At 40.9% G+C, this 12,871-nt stretch overlaps 1 protein-coding gene across 3 annotated transcripts in view; it reads left to right on the plus strand.

The window, feature by feature from the left end:
• Nucleotides 1-12,871, plus strand: part of SH2B2 (SH2B adaptor protein 2) — a 70,700-nt gene that overhangs the window by 8,897 nt on the left and 48,932 nt on the right. The window contains exon 2 of one of the 3 annotated variants that reach the window (XM_032216392.1): nucleotides 3,529-3,677. The exons of the other annotated variants lie outside the window; for them this stretch is intronic. The gene's annotated coding sequence lies outside the window, so the exon portion shown is untranslated. The remainder of the gene's footprint in view (nucleotides 1-3,528; nucleotides 3,678-12,871) is intronic. 3 annotated transcript variants of the gene reach the window in all.

Here is a 12,871-nt window from a genome sequence, read left to right on the forward strand (position 1 = left end):
GGAGTCCCATAAAGATACTGGCAATCACTAGTATATTTGATTTTACATGTATTAACTGCAGCTAGAATTGTATTTGCACAACAGTGGAAGAATGATGAGATAACGACAGGTGAGAGTGTAATTAAGAAAATGTTAGAATGTGCAGAAATGGGTAGACCAATGCTTACTTTGAAGGACAAAGAAGAAACTGAATATTTTTTTTAATATGGGATCTATTTTACCCATGGTTAGATAAAAGAAACAGAAGTTAGAAATGTGGGGACGTAAAAAGGATGTTAAAATGGAGATTTGTGAAAGTAGATAAGTGAAATAATATTGTCATTAAAGTATTAATGTTATTGCGATGAATACTATTGTAAACACTTTGATTATGATTGCTTAAAAAACAGTTGTACCCAGACAACTGTTTGGGAAAATTGATTTTTTTATATGTTATAAAAATAAAATAAAAAATGAGAGAGAGAAAAAGATACTGGCAACCACTAGTAGCAAAAAGTGACCTCTTCTGTGAGAGACTATCTCAGTACGTGGGGGAAAAAAATCCTATCCTTTGAATTACAGATGAGTTGCTTATTACACTAAATGATGGCAAACCTTTTCGGCACTGAGTGCCCAAGCTGGAACATGTGGGCATGCGTGTGCATGTGCCAGAGCGCCAGAAACCCAAAGACTATCTGGCTGGTACATGCATGACTGTTTTCAGGCCGGTTTTTGGACTGTTTTCAGGACGGTTTTGGGGTTATTTTCAATCCATTTTCAGGCCATTTTCAAGCCATTTGTCAAGCCAAAACTGGCCCAAAAATGGCCAAGAAAGGCATTTTTTATGCCGTTTTCCAGTGCTCCAGCATCCGCGAAGACCAGCTGACATGCATGTTGGAAACCAAAAGAGCAGCTGGTGATGGTGCATGTGCCCACAGAGAGGGCTCTGCTTGCCACCTCTGGCACCTGTGCCATAGGTTGGCCATCACGATACTAAGCCATAATGTGATTTGTTTGGGCTTAGTATGATATATGAATCCTTCCTTTTAAAGCTTACTGGTTATGTGTAAGCCAGGCCTCTATAGCTTATTCAATAAATCATGGTTTAAAAACACCTGTCATAAAATTTCATTTGGATGTAACTTTTTGTACATCAGCATTTTAAAAATTGACCCTGTAACAGATGTGGAATACAGAGCAGTAGTTATAGTAGGAGACCAACCCCAAACAGTAACACTCGTGCCCCTGGATTTCAGCAGCACACAATACTGGAGAATCTAGGGAGCTGCCAAAATGAATCGTGTGTGTGTGTGTGTGTGTGCGTGCGTGCAAACCATCCACATGCATTTTTATCAATTCTAAATGTCTCATAAATCCTTTAATCTTGAACAGCCTTCAGTGGGACCCAAAGCCACACTTTGATTGACATGCGGAGGGCTGAAGTGAACAGTGCAAAAATTGAAGTATGCGTGTAATTAAAATTAAATGCCAGGGACTTAAATGCACCTCACCTCCCACTGCCAGCTCATTAAGTGATACCTCAAAGTGAGAACATCTGCAAACTACTGGAGGGAACAAAGGTTTGCACCCCTGCTTTGAATGGTTAGAAAACCAAATCTTACTGGTTGCCTTGTAGTTCATAACAAGGTAACACAATTGGACGATGCTTCAGAAACTGTACTGCAAGAGCTTTCAAACGGAGGAGCAGGTGTTGGGGTTAAATCAGGGAATTGTTGCAATAGGGATACTCTTGGAAATGCATGCTTTCTGAGATATTTCAAAGTCCCACAATGTGCTTGTGTAATGTGCTCTTGGTTATATTGCTGCTGATTAGTGCAGCCTTGCTTCCTTTTGCCTAATGTAACTGAATTTCCTACATTAAGGCACTGCCTCTGTAACATGATGCAATGGCAGGATTATATTTGCCTTAAAGTTTCCCAGTGTTGCATAAATCCTTCTCCCTTGTGTTTCTGCCCACAGTGGGGACCGAATAGGAGATACCAGACATGTTTTCTGCAGGGTGATAGGCTTACATTTGCTATGCTGCTAAATACTGGTTTTATTAGACTTCTTTGACTGGATGTCTACCCTTAACAATCTCATTATGGATTTAATTGGATCAACTTCCATAGACATCTGTACGTTCCCCTGGGTCTAAAGCTGATTTGAATAAAAATGTACTTCATTGAACCTAGAAGATATGTAGATTTTCTAAAACAAGGTAGCAGAAGTCAAATTTGAAGAGTAGCCTAGTTCCTGAGGAAAACCCCTTGCAAGCTATGTTTAGTGCTTAGTTATGGCCCGCGGGGCCACTCTGGAAACAGTGAAGTACCGGCCCATGGGGCCTCTGCCAGCGAAAATGGGCTCCCGATCTCCCTCTTGCAACCCTCTGCAGCAAAAATGGAGCTTGGGAGGCTGTCCCAAGCAAAAATTGAGATTGGGAGCCTGTTTTGGCTGGCGGAGCACTCAGACTACCACAGGCATTCCCGACACGAGTGATATCAAGCTGGCCACACCCACCCTGACCACACCCACCCTGGCTCCCCAAGGTCAAACACAACCTTGATACGGCCCTCAAAGAAATTGAGTTTGACACCCCTGTGTTAGAAGATAAATGTCATGCTTAATGCCTGCCTATTTCTAGCAATTGATTTTCAATCTACGCATTTTTAGCATTTTGGTGAGCTGAAAGTATAAAATCTGAGTGTTTACATCTTCCCTTTTCTCTAACAAAACATTTCTGCACAGCATTTATATTGGACATCCAGAAAACATATTTTCTGACCAGCTCACTCTGATAAAATAAATAGCTATAGCATCAACATAAATAAACTAAAAAGCACCGGAAAGGCAACAGCGGGGATAAAATCAAAGACTTTGAAAAGCCCAGGGGAACAAAAATGGGAAATGGTCTTTATTTTTAGCGTGGTTTGGTGATCTCACTGTAGCTCCTTTTGTATCAAATTTCACATTTCTAGGCCATGTGAAAGTCCATTAACAACATGGTCATCTATAAATAAATTTGCACAGAAATTTATTCAGAAGTCGGATGTAGCTTGATGGTGTGCACTGGATGCAAATTTTCAGTTTTTGCTGCTTTTTGTTTCTTTTTCTCTTGCTAGGGGGGAAATTGGGTGTGGGAGGAAGAGGAGAAAATTGTATGGTTTGGGAACCATTATTATTTACTATGTGTCTGGACCTATTCCTAATAGGGCAGTGGAGAAACAATCTGAGAGGTTTTTTATTGCTTCTCTGGACAAATGTTTTCTAAACCTTGAATGACAGACGGGCCCTTTAGCCAGTCTGGGCAGGAAGTCAAAGCTTGATTTTAACGGGTAGATGCTGGGGGAGTAAGCCGTTGAATGGGAAGTCATAATATTCACATTAAGCAGTGGGGTGTTTTTGGGTGGAAGAAGCTAGAATGAAAAAGCAGGAGCTTAACAACCTGCATTTAACGCAAATACACATGGACAAGCCAGGCTAATGCCCTGTTTATGTAACATTTTATGAATTCTCTCTTAGGCCTCTTTCTTCTTTTTCTTTTTAAAGCTATGTCTCAACAAAGAGGTGATGGGAGGATCCGGCATGGCATGGCCAGAGATAAATGTCGCTTATATTTTTAATTCTGCTCAACCCGAAGTTCAAAGCATAAATGCTTGGAAATCAAACCTGCTGTAGTAAGGCTGGTGACTATCCAAGTAAGTGGCTATTAATAAAGATCACTTAGCATGCTTGGTGTTTTTTACAACATAAGATGAGACCCAGCACAAATTGGGAGGCGCTGGACTGCAGTCCAGAGCTTGAGGCTGACTTCACATAAGTTAGGAAGTTGAAGTACTGTTGTTTGGGTTGAGTGGCTTGCAGGTTATGGTTTATTCATTTAATGTGGTGTGACGCTTTCCAGATAATCCTTTCAAAGCTGATTACAAAATGAAAATAAAGTACAACAATGGCATTAAAATAAATGTCAAATGATGAATGCACTGTAAACACCCATGAATTATATGGGAAGAGAAAGGAGAGGGAAAAGAGGCATAATATTAACAGAGAGCAGACAAGGTTAAATTGCTGAATTTAGGAGGCCCCCCCCCCCCAGTTGTACAATCAGGCACTTTATGGACACTAGAAAGAAGAGAATTCCAGAGAACATACAGAATAATAGAGAATACGTCTCCACATTTGATGCAGTTTGGGTACAGGTAGTCCTTGACTTACAAAGGTTCATTTAGTGACAGTTCAAAGGTACAGTGGGACTGAAAAAAGTGATTCATGACTGTTATTCACACTTATGTTCATTGTGGCATCTCCTTGGTAACTGACTCATATTTATGACGGTTGCAGTGTCCCGGGGTCATGGGATTTACCTTTTGCAACCTTCCGACAAGCAAGGTCAATGGGGAAGCCAGATTCACTTAACAACTATGTTACTAACTTAACAACTGTAGTAAAATGGAACAAAACTCACTTAACGGTCTCACCTAGTAACATAATTTTGGGCTCAATTGTCGTAAATCAAGGACTTTATTAAGTATGGAGGTGTAGCTAGATTTTCTTTGTACTCGCACCTTGATTTTTTTGTCCACCCAACATCTGCGGAGGGAGTGGAGCTGAGTTACCCCTCAAACGTCAGATGTCTGTGGTTGAAACTTAAAATACTGCTTGCCTGTTAAAATCCTAAACACAACATACAAGAAATTACCCCCTCCGAGATGGGATTTTCCAAGCAATGAAATGTATGTTTTAAGCCAAGCATTTTGCCCTTTAATCCTCTTATATATACTAATTCCCCCTCCCCCAGCCAGAATCTGCCATATCTAAAGGTGCTCAGGAGGCTAAAAAGGAGATGCCAGACAGGAGAAAGCCGACTATTTACTATTCTAAACAAGTTCAAGCCCTGTGGTTTATTAAACAATTATGGCTTTTTAAAATGCTTCTATCATTCCTGCAACATCTCCTAGGGAAGATACATTACATTCATTTATATAATATCTATGTATGTATGCGTGCACCTTGTGTGTGTTTGCATTTATTTATTTATTTATTTGTTTATTTATTTAACTTTAGCCATATATAATATCATCTCCAACCCAGCACTCAAATCCTGGGAGGCGGCAGTGAAAACATGGCAACCATACCTACCAATGTGACAAGTTTGCCAATCTGGTTTCGTTTAATTTTATTGTTCTGGTTTGATTTTCTTTCTTATCTCGATCCTTGATCGTAGTAATAAATTTGATTTGGTGGCTAAACTATAACGAGAGTAGAAGAACTGTAGGAAGAGATGGTACGAGTCCCAGAAAAGAATGTTGGAAAATTGATTCCTCTCTTTACAAAACGAGCAGAAAGTGGACGTGAAGGAGGAGGGTGTGGAAGCTGCCTGGAATGGACAGGGATGCATTATGTTACAGAGCCCACAGAAATGTTTGGAATTGTGATAGTAGGAGGCATGCAAATTTGTGCCTCTTCTAATGATGAAATGACAGAAACCGAGGATTTGGAGGGTGGGGGGATAAACTATACATCAAAGAATAATGGACTGAAAAATTGAAAATGAGAGAAAGCTGTTGTATAATATGTGCATGGAAAAACAGACTGGCAAACAAGAATAAGGCATAATTAAGATTAAAAGATAGAAAATAGAGAGTTATTTTCATAGCCACAAGCGATAATTTGGGAAGTGGGTGAAGACGATAAACAAGAAATCTCTAGCAGAACGAATGGAATGCAAATAATGAAATTATTTGGGATGAAGCCCAAAGTGATGGGAGGAGAAATTCTTTGAAGGAAATAAAACGTGAAAGAATACAATGTGTTCAGAAAGAAAGCCATAAATACGGGTAGTCCTCTACTTACAACAGTTCATTTAGTGACCATTCGACATTACAACGGCACTAAAAAAAGGGACTTATGGCAGTTTTCACATTTGCAACTGTTGCAGCATTCCTATGATCACACAATCAAAATTTGGATGTTCGGCAACTGACTCATACTTATGACAGAGTCCCGGGGTCACGTGATCCCCTTTTGCATCCTTATGACCAGCAAAGTCAAAGGGGAAAGCAGATTCATTTAGCGACTGTGTTACTAACTTAACAACTGCAGTGATTCACTTAGTAACCAAGAAAAGTCATAAAATGGGGCAAAATTTCACTTAACAAATGTCTCACTTAGCAGCAGTAATTTTGAGCTCCATTGTGGTCATTAGTCGAGCGCTGCCTGGGTTGTGAAATGTTGGGAAATAGTCAATTTGAAGATGAGGATGATATAAAAGGAGGCAAGTTTAAACAATATGATTTGGTAAAAAGTAGTAGCTGTACATCTACAATTGTCAGCCTGTGCCTGACAATGCGAAGAATTTTGTTATTGATCTCCAGCAAGAAAAAAAAAATCTAATATATTTGGCAGTACCTGTTGATAGCACGGGACAGAATAGGGCCTTGGAAGTCTTCCAGTCCAGCCCCCTGCTCAAGCAGGAGACCCTACATTAAAGTGATGGCTAACCTTTTTGTCCTTGCTTGCTGAAAGCGCGCATGCAATAGCGTGCGTCCATGTGCCCACACCTATAATACAGTGCATGCATGACACCCCCTATGTACCCTGCACATGTGCATGCAACCCCCTCCCCCCCGCGCTCCCCATTTTGGGCCTAGCAGGCCTCCCTGCAGCCTCCTGGACAGTGGTGAAATTCAATTGTTTTTACTACTGTTTCTGTGGGCGTGGCAGGAGAAGAATACTGCAAAATCTCCATTCCCAGCCCACTCCTGGGGCCAGCCAGAGGTGGTATTTGCCAGTTCTTGACAATAAAGTCCACAATATGCAGATAACATTAATATTATAGGCTTATCAAACACATCTGCGTTATCTTTTATTACTTGCTCATTGCCCTATCTTACTGTGTTTGAGATAGTCAATAAACTATATCAGCCAGTTGGCTGTGGAATTCTGGGAGTTGAAGTCCACGCATCGTCAAGCGGCCAAGATTGAGAAACATTGGACTATGTTATTGCATTGAATGTTTAGTGATTTTAATGCCCTATTCAGTATTATGATGAATGCTCCCCCCTCTGGTTTTAGAAGGATGGGATGGGATGGGATAGGATAGAATTCTTTATTGGCCAAATGTGATTGGACACACAAGGAATTTGTCTTTGATGCATATGTTCTAAGTGTACATAAAAAGACAAGATACCTTTATATATATTGCTCCTGCCCTCCTTCCATCTATATAGGATTTATTTTGTTTAATTGTCTTTTTCTCTGAAGATTTTATACCTTCTCATGTGTGCTATGTGTGTTGCTAGGTACAACCAATGCACATAGTTCTTGACTCCGGACCACAATTGAGCCCAAAGTTTCCATTGCAAGACAGTTGTTAAGTGAGTTTTGCCTCATTGTATGGCCTTTCTTGCCACCCTGAAATGAATCACTGCAGTTGCTAAGTTAGTAACATGGTTGTTAAGAGAATTCGTTTTCCCCATTGACTTCGATGGGTCCTTTTGTGACAGACGACCATCATTCTTTTAGGCAGCCACATTGAGAAGTACTACAGCGAAAGTTCTGCCCATTTTCTTAATATGTGAAATGATTCTTGTTTGTAACATGAAACACACAAGGATTTCTTGGTTTAGCAAGAGATAGTCTAGAATGGGTGTCAAACTCAAGGCCTAGGGGCTGGAATCAGCTTACAGGGCGCTTAGATCTGCCTTAGAAACAGCAAAGAACTGGCCTGTGATTTTCTGCTAGCAAAACGGAGTTCAGGAGGGCTGTGTGCAGCCCTCCCAGGCTGCAATGGCCTCCTGCCACCACCACCCCGTGCCACCCCCCCCCCCCCCCGCGAGTTCCATTTTCACTGGCAGAGGATGGCAGGAGGCCGTTGCAGCTGAAAATGGAGCTCTGGAGTCCGTTTTCGCTGGCAGAGCGCTTGGGCAACCACAGACGCCCCCAACACAAGTGAGGTCAAGCTGGCCACGCCTACTCTGGCCACACCGGCCACATCCCTGAGGTCAAACACAACCCTGATGTGGCTCTCAATGAAATCGAGTTTGACCCCCCTGGTCTAGAAGCAGATTTGAAGGTTGTGGTGGAAAAAAGACAGATGATGCAAATTTCTTTGAAAAATGATGTAACCACCCTTAATTCAGTAGAAATGGCTACTCGGAAGGGCACTACTTGGTCATATTCTTTTTTGCCCAATTCTTCACCACTGTCTCTGTTTTCCTCTTATTTCTTAAGTTGTTTTTCTTCCTTAGCTTGGCAAGCAGGTGACTACATAAAGGAACACTCTCCACACAAAGCAAAATTGAAACACCGAAAGGCAATTTCAAAATGAAGCAAAAATCAAGAACACCGCCGGCATTAGCTCAAACTGACAAGAGGGAAGTTCAAAAGAAAAAGTAGTTGGAGCTTCAAACCAACTTCCAGCAAAAGTAGAGGTCAATCATTAGTAACTGAGTTTAAACATGCTTGAGACAAACACATGTCCATCATCTGACAAAAAATAAAAGTGAAATAAAAATGGATAAAATATAACAATAATAATTAGATATAATAACAAAATAAAAAGAAAGCAAACAACAAACTCAACGGGCAGACTTGATGGATTACTGGAATATTTTTTTCTGCCATCAGTTTTCTATATTTCTGTTTACTCTAGAGAAAAGAAAAAAAGAGAAGTACTGTAAGAATTCACACGGTAATGTCTGGCATCAACATTGAATTGAAAAAAGATTTACTTCCTCTCTTCTTATAGTACAGCTCTGAGTCATCTGTCAAAATTGGCAGGTTTTGATCAGACCACAGAAAAACTATTGTTTCCATGACACTTAATCTGGGAAATCCAACACCACAGGTTGCATCAAAATAGCTTTGGAAACATTGAGAGTGTTTCGGTCTTTTAAACTGACTGAGACATCATGCTGCATGTTTCTCAAATATCTATGCTTAAAAACTTGTACTTGCTGAGAAAGAAGTTTCGCTTCTCATCCATGAAGCTTCACCAGTTTTCCCTGGAGGGGGTGGGGGAGAGAGATGGAAGAATTAGTTCTGACCTCCCCTCCACCAATGGGGAAAAACATAATCCAGTTGGCTTTTGAAAAAGCACCTTTGAGACAACCATGACCTGGATGACTGAGAATCTCCATAGATATTTGTAGCTCAGAGTCGAAATGATGGATCCTTGGTGCTCTCTGAACTTGGTTGTTTTCTTGCAGATATTTTGATACCCAAACTAGATACCATCAATATTTCTAGTCAGTGCTAGACTGGCAAGAGATGTTGAGAGACATTGAGAGAGAGAAAGAGGAGAAGGGGGGGTGGATGAGAGAGGAGAGAGGGGGTGAGGGAGAGGGAGAGAGAGAGAGAGAGAGAGAGAGAGAGAAAGAGGGTAAAATCAAATCCTCCTATTTGAACCCATGACTATAATTTTGCACTTTGCAAGACATCAGAATATATTCACAATGCATCTAAGAACTGAAATCCTGGCTCTCAGAATCTAGAAAGAACCATTTTCCTCAAGGGAATAGTCCAGTTGTCTTTTGAAAAAAATACCTTTGAGACAACCTGTCCTACAAATATTCTCCTTTATTGGTTTTGCTAGTCTGGACTGCAAAGTGGTGAATTGGGCTTCCTTTTCTCCTTTATTTGGCCACATAGAAAGCAGAAGCTTAAACCAGAATGGGATTTAGCCAGGGGTAGCAGAATTCTGCTCATTTAAATGTCCAAACTATCCCTGAAGAACTGAAGACTTTAGCCTTGAATTTTTGCAACATTTGTACTCAACAGAATGAAACTGAGATAAAGCTAGGCCTTCGGCTAGTCCTTGTTTTCTGACTTTTATTGAAATGGATGGTCTTGGTGTTTTGTGTATTTGAGGAACTGCTGGAGAGAGCAACAAAATTCACACTAGAGTTTTCTCTCTGTTTCTTACTGGCACTGCTTTGCACCGGACTGCGAGCCAATCTTCTTGTGGTGCCATTTGGTGCCGCCTTGTACCTCTGGGCTGTTTAATAGTTGAAACTCTTGTGAAATTCCCTGAATGCTGAGTTGTAAACTGGCAGGCTCTGAGTCTCAACAATTCCCTTTTATTCGCCTTAAAAAGAAAAGAAAAAAAAGAAACAAAGCCTTGACTTTCTTGTGACTGAAAAGCAGCCGATTATGACTCTTCATTGAAGCTCTTGCTTGTCGTTCCTCCATTTTTATGTAAAACTGAAATCTTTTTCCTTTGGGGGAAGAGATTATGTCATTATCTCTTCTTAGCAATTAAATGCTGTTCTTGAAAATTGAAAAACCTTTTCCCTGGTAATTCTTGCTTTTCATGAACTCTCTAATCTCCATAGCCAAAAATGGGCTGCTGGTTAGGATTCGTGTTTGTTTGGACCAGGGGTGTCTCAGAAATAAAGGGACACGGTGGCTTGGTGGTTAAGACGCTGAGCTTGTCGACCAGAAAGGTTGGCAGTTTGGCTGTTAGAATCCCTAGCGCCGCATAATGGAGTGAGCGCCCATTACTTGTCCAAGCTTCTGCCAACCTAGCAGTTCAAAAGCATGTAAAATGCAGGTAGAAAAATAGGAACCACCTTTGGTGGGAAGGTAACAACGTTACGTGCGCCTTCGGCGTTTAGTCACGCCGGCCACATGACCACGGAGATGTCTTTGGATAGCGCTGGCTCTTCGGCTTTGAAACAGATGAGTACTGCCCCCTAGAGTTGGGAATGACTAGCACATATGTGGGAGGGGAACCTTTACCTTTACCTGTGTTTCCCCTTCCCAGTTTAAGTTTTCAAAGATGGAGTTGGATGGTGTATCCCACTATAATCAGTTGTGATTTTTTTGCAGGCTGTCTGGGGGGTATTAGAGCACTAGAGCTTGATGGAAGAACACCAATATGCAAGTGCAGATGTTGCAGTATTTCCATATTTTTTAATAAAATGTGCAAAGATCACTTGCTGCTTTGATCAGTTAAAAAATTCTATGTATGCCCTGTATGCATTCTTTTTTTATAAAATATTTTATTCAATTTTCACATTCCATTTGCAATCATTTATATACAGGGTATTTACTATAAGAAAAGAAAAAAAAAGAAAAAAGGGAATAAAACGAACAAATAAAAGGGAAACACAACTCATCATTCACAACCCCACCTAACCCTTGCATCCTCCATACACCCCATCTACCCCCTCCAACTTTCCTTTCTCCCTCTAACACTCCCCTCCTACTTCCCTTTCCCCTCAAACCTTCCTTCTCCCCTTACTCCCCAGACACCCTCCTTACATTCCCCTTACTCCTTACATTCCCCTTACTCCTTCCTTACTCCTCCCTCTTCCTTCCCTCTACCTCCCTCCTTGGTGTATGCCTTTATTCGAGTGTTGTTTGATCTGATAAAAGTAAAATGAACCAAGGAAAAAATAATAATAATAATAATAATAAAAAAAAAGAACCACCGTATATAAATACATTCTTGTTCTTATTAAGGCTATGTTAACACCCCCCCCACCCCACCCCCCACAATCCCCATCCCTAATCCTCCCGACTTCCCAGGGCCCACACCTGGCACTACCTTCTATCTAAAATATCTTGTATACATATGGATTAAAAAAATAAAAGTAATATATCAAAAAAAAAAAAAAAAAAAAGAAAAGCAAAGAAAGAAAAAAAAAAGGAAAAAAAGAAAAAAGAAAAGAGAAAAAAGAAAAAAAGAAACCACTCTTTGTATTGATCTCAGCCCCTGTATGCATTCTTGATGCGGATGAAAAAAGAGAGTGCAAAATTTAGCTTGAAACTCAACATTAAGAAAACTAAGATCATGGCATCTGGCCCTCTCAATTCCTGGCAAATAGATGGGGAAGAAATGGAGGTAGTGAGTGACAGATTTTATTTTCTTGGGCTCCACAATCACAACAGATGACGACTGCAGCCAGGAAATTAAGAGATACTTGCTCCTGGGGAGGAAATCTATGGCAAATCTAGACAGCATACTAAAAAACAGAGACATTACCCTGCCAACAAAAGTGCATATAGTCAAGGCTATGGTTTTCCCAGTTGCAATGTATGGCTGTGAAAGTTGGACCATAAAAAATGCTGAGCGCCAAAGAATTGAGGCTTTTGAACTATGGTGCTGGAGAAGACTCGAGTGAGTCCCTTGGACTGCAAGGGGATCAAACTGATCAGTCCCAGAGGAGATCAACCCTGACTGCTTTTTAGAAGGCCAGATCCTGAAGATGAAACTCAAATACTTTGGCCACCTAAGAAGAAGGAAGGACTCATTGGAGAAGAGCCTAATGCTGGGAAAAATTGAGGACAAAAGAAGAAGGGGACAGCAGAGAATGAGGTGGCTGGATGGAGTCACTGAAGCAATAGGTATGAGCTTAAATGGACTCCAGAGGATGGTAGAAGACAGGAAGGCCTGGAGGAACGTTGTCCATGGGGTCGCGATGGGTCGGACACAACTTTGCAACCAACAACAACAAATGTGCACCCATTTCCCCCTTGAGATTATTTTTCCACCCATCCCCCAGGCATTCTAACTCTTCACAGATTTGGAGTTAGTTTCATCGTTTGTGAATTCGCCGTTCTAAGACAAAATGAATCAAAACTGCCTAAACTGAATTCTAGTCCTTATGGTTCTTGACTAGAAAAAAAATACATGGGGAAAATCTCAGAAGCCGAGTCAGCAAGAATTCTAATTGGCAATAGTCCTCAACAACATAACCGTTTAAGGTTATGATGGATCCCCACAAACATTACTTATGACCTGAGTTCCTAAGTCCCAACAACCGAGCATTTTGGGTGCTCAGAAGCTGGCCCGCATTTACTGCTGTTTGCATGGTCCCATAGTTACGTGATCATGAATTTATAATTTTTTGTCCAAAACAGGTGTTTACTTCTGCTTTTGGGGGGG

The sequence above is a fragment of the Thamnophis elegans genome, chromosome 4 (genome assembly GCF_009769535.1).
Source record: "Thamnophis elegans isolate rThaEle1 chromosome 4, rThaEle1.pri, whole genome shotgun sequence".
Taxonomy (NCBI): domain Eukaryota; kingdom Metazoa; phylum Chordata; class Lepidosauria; order Squamata; family Colubridae; genus Thamnophis; species Thamnophis elegans.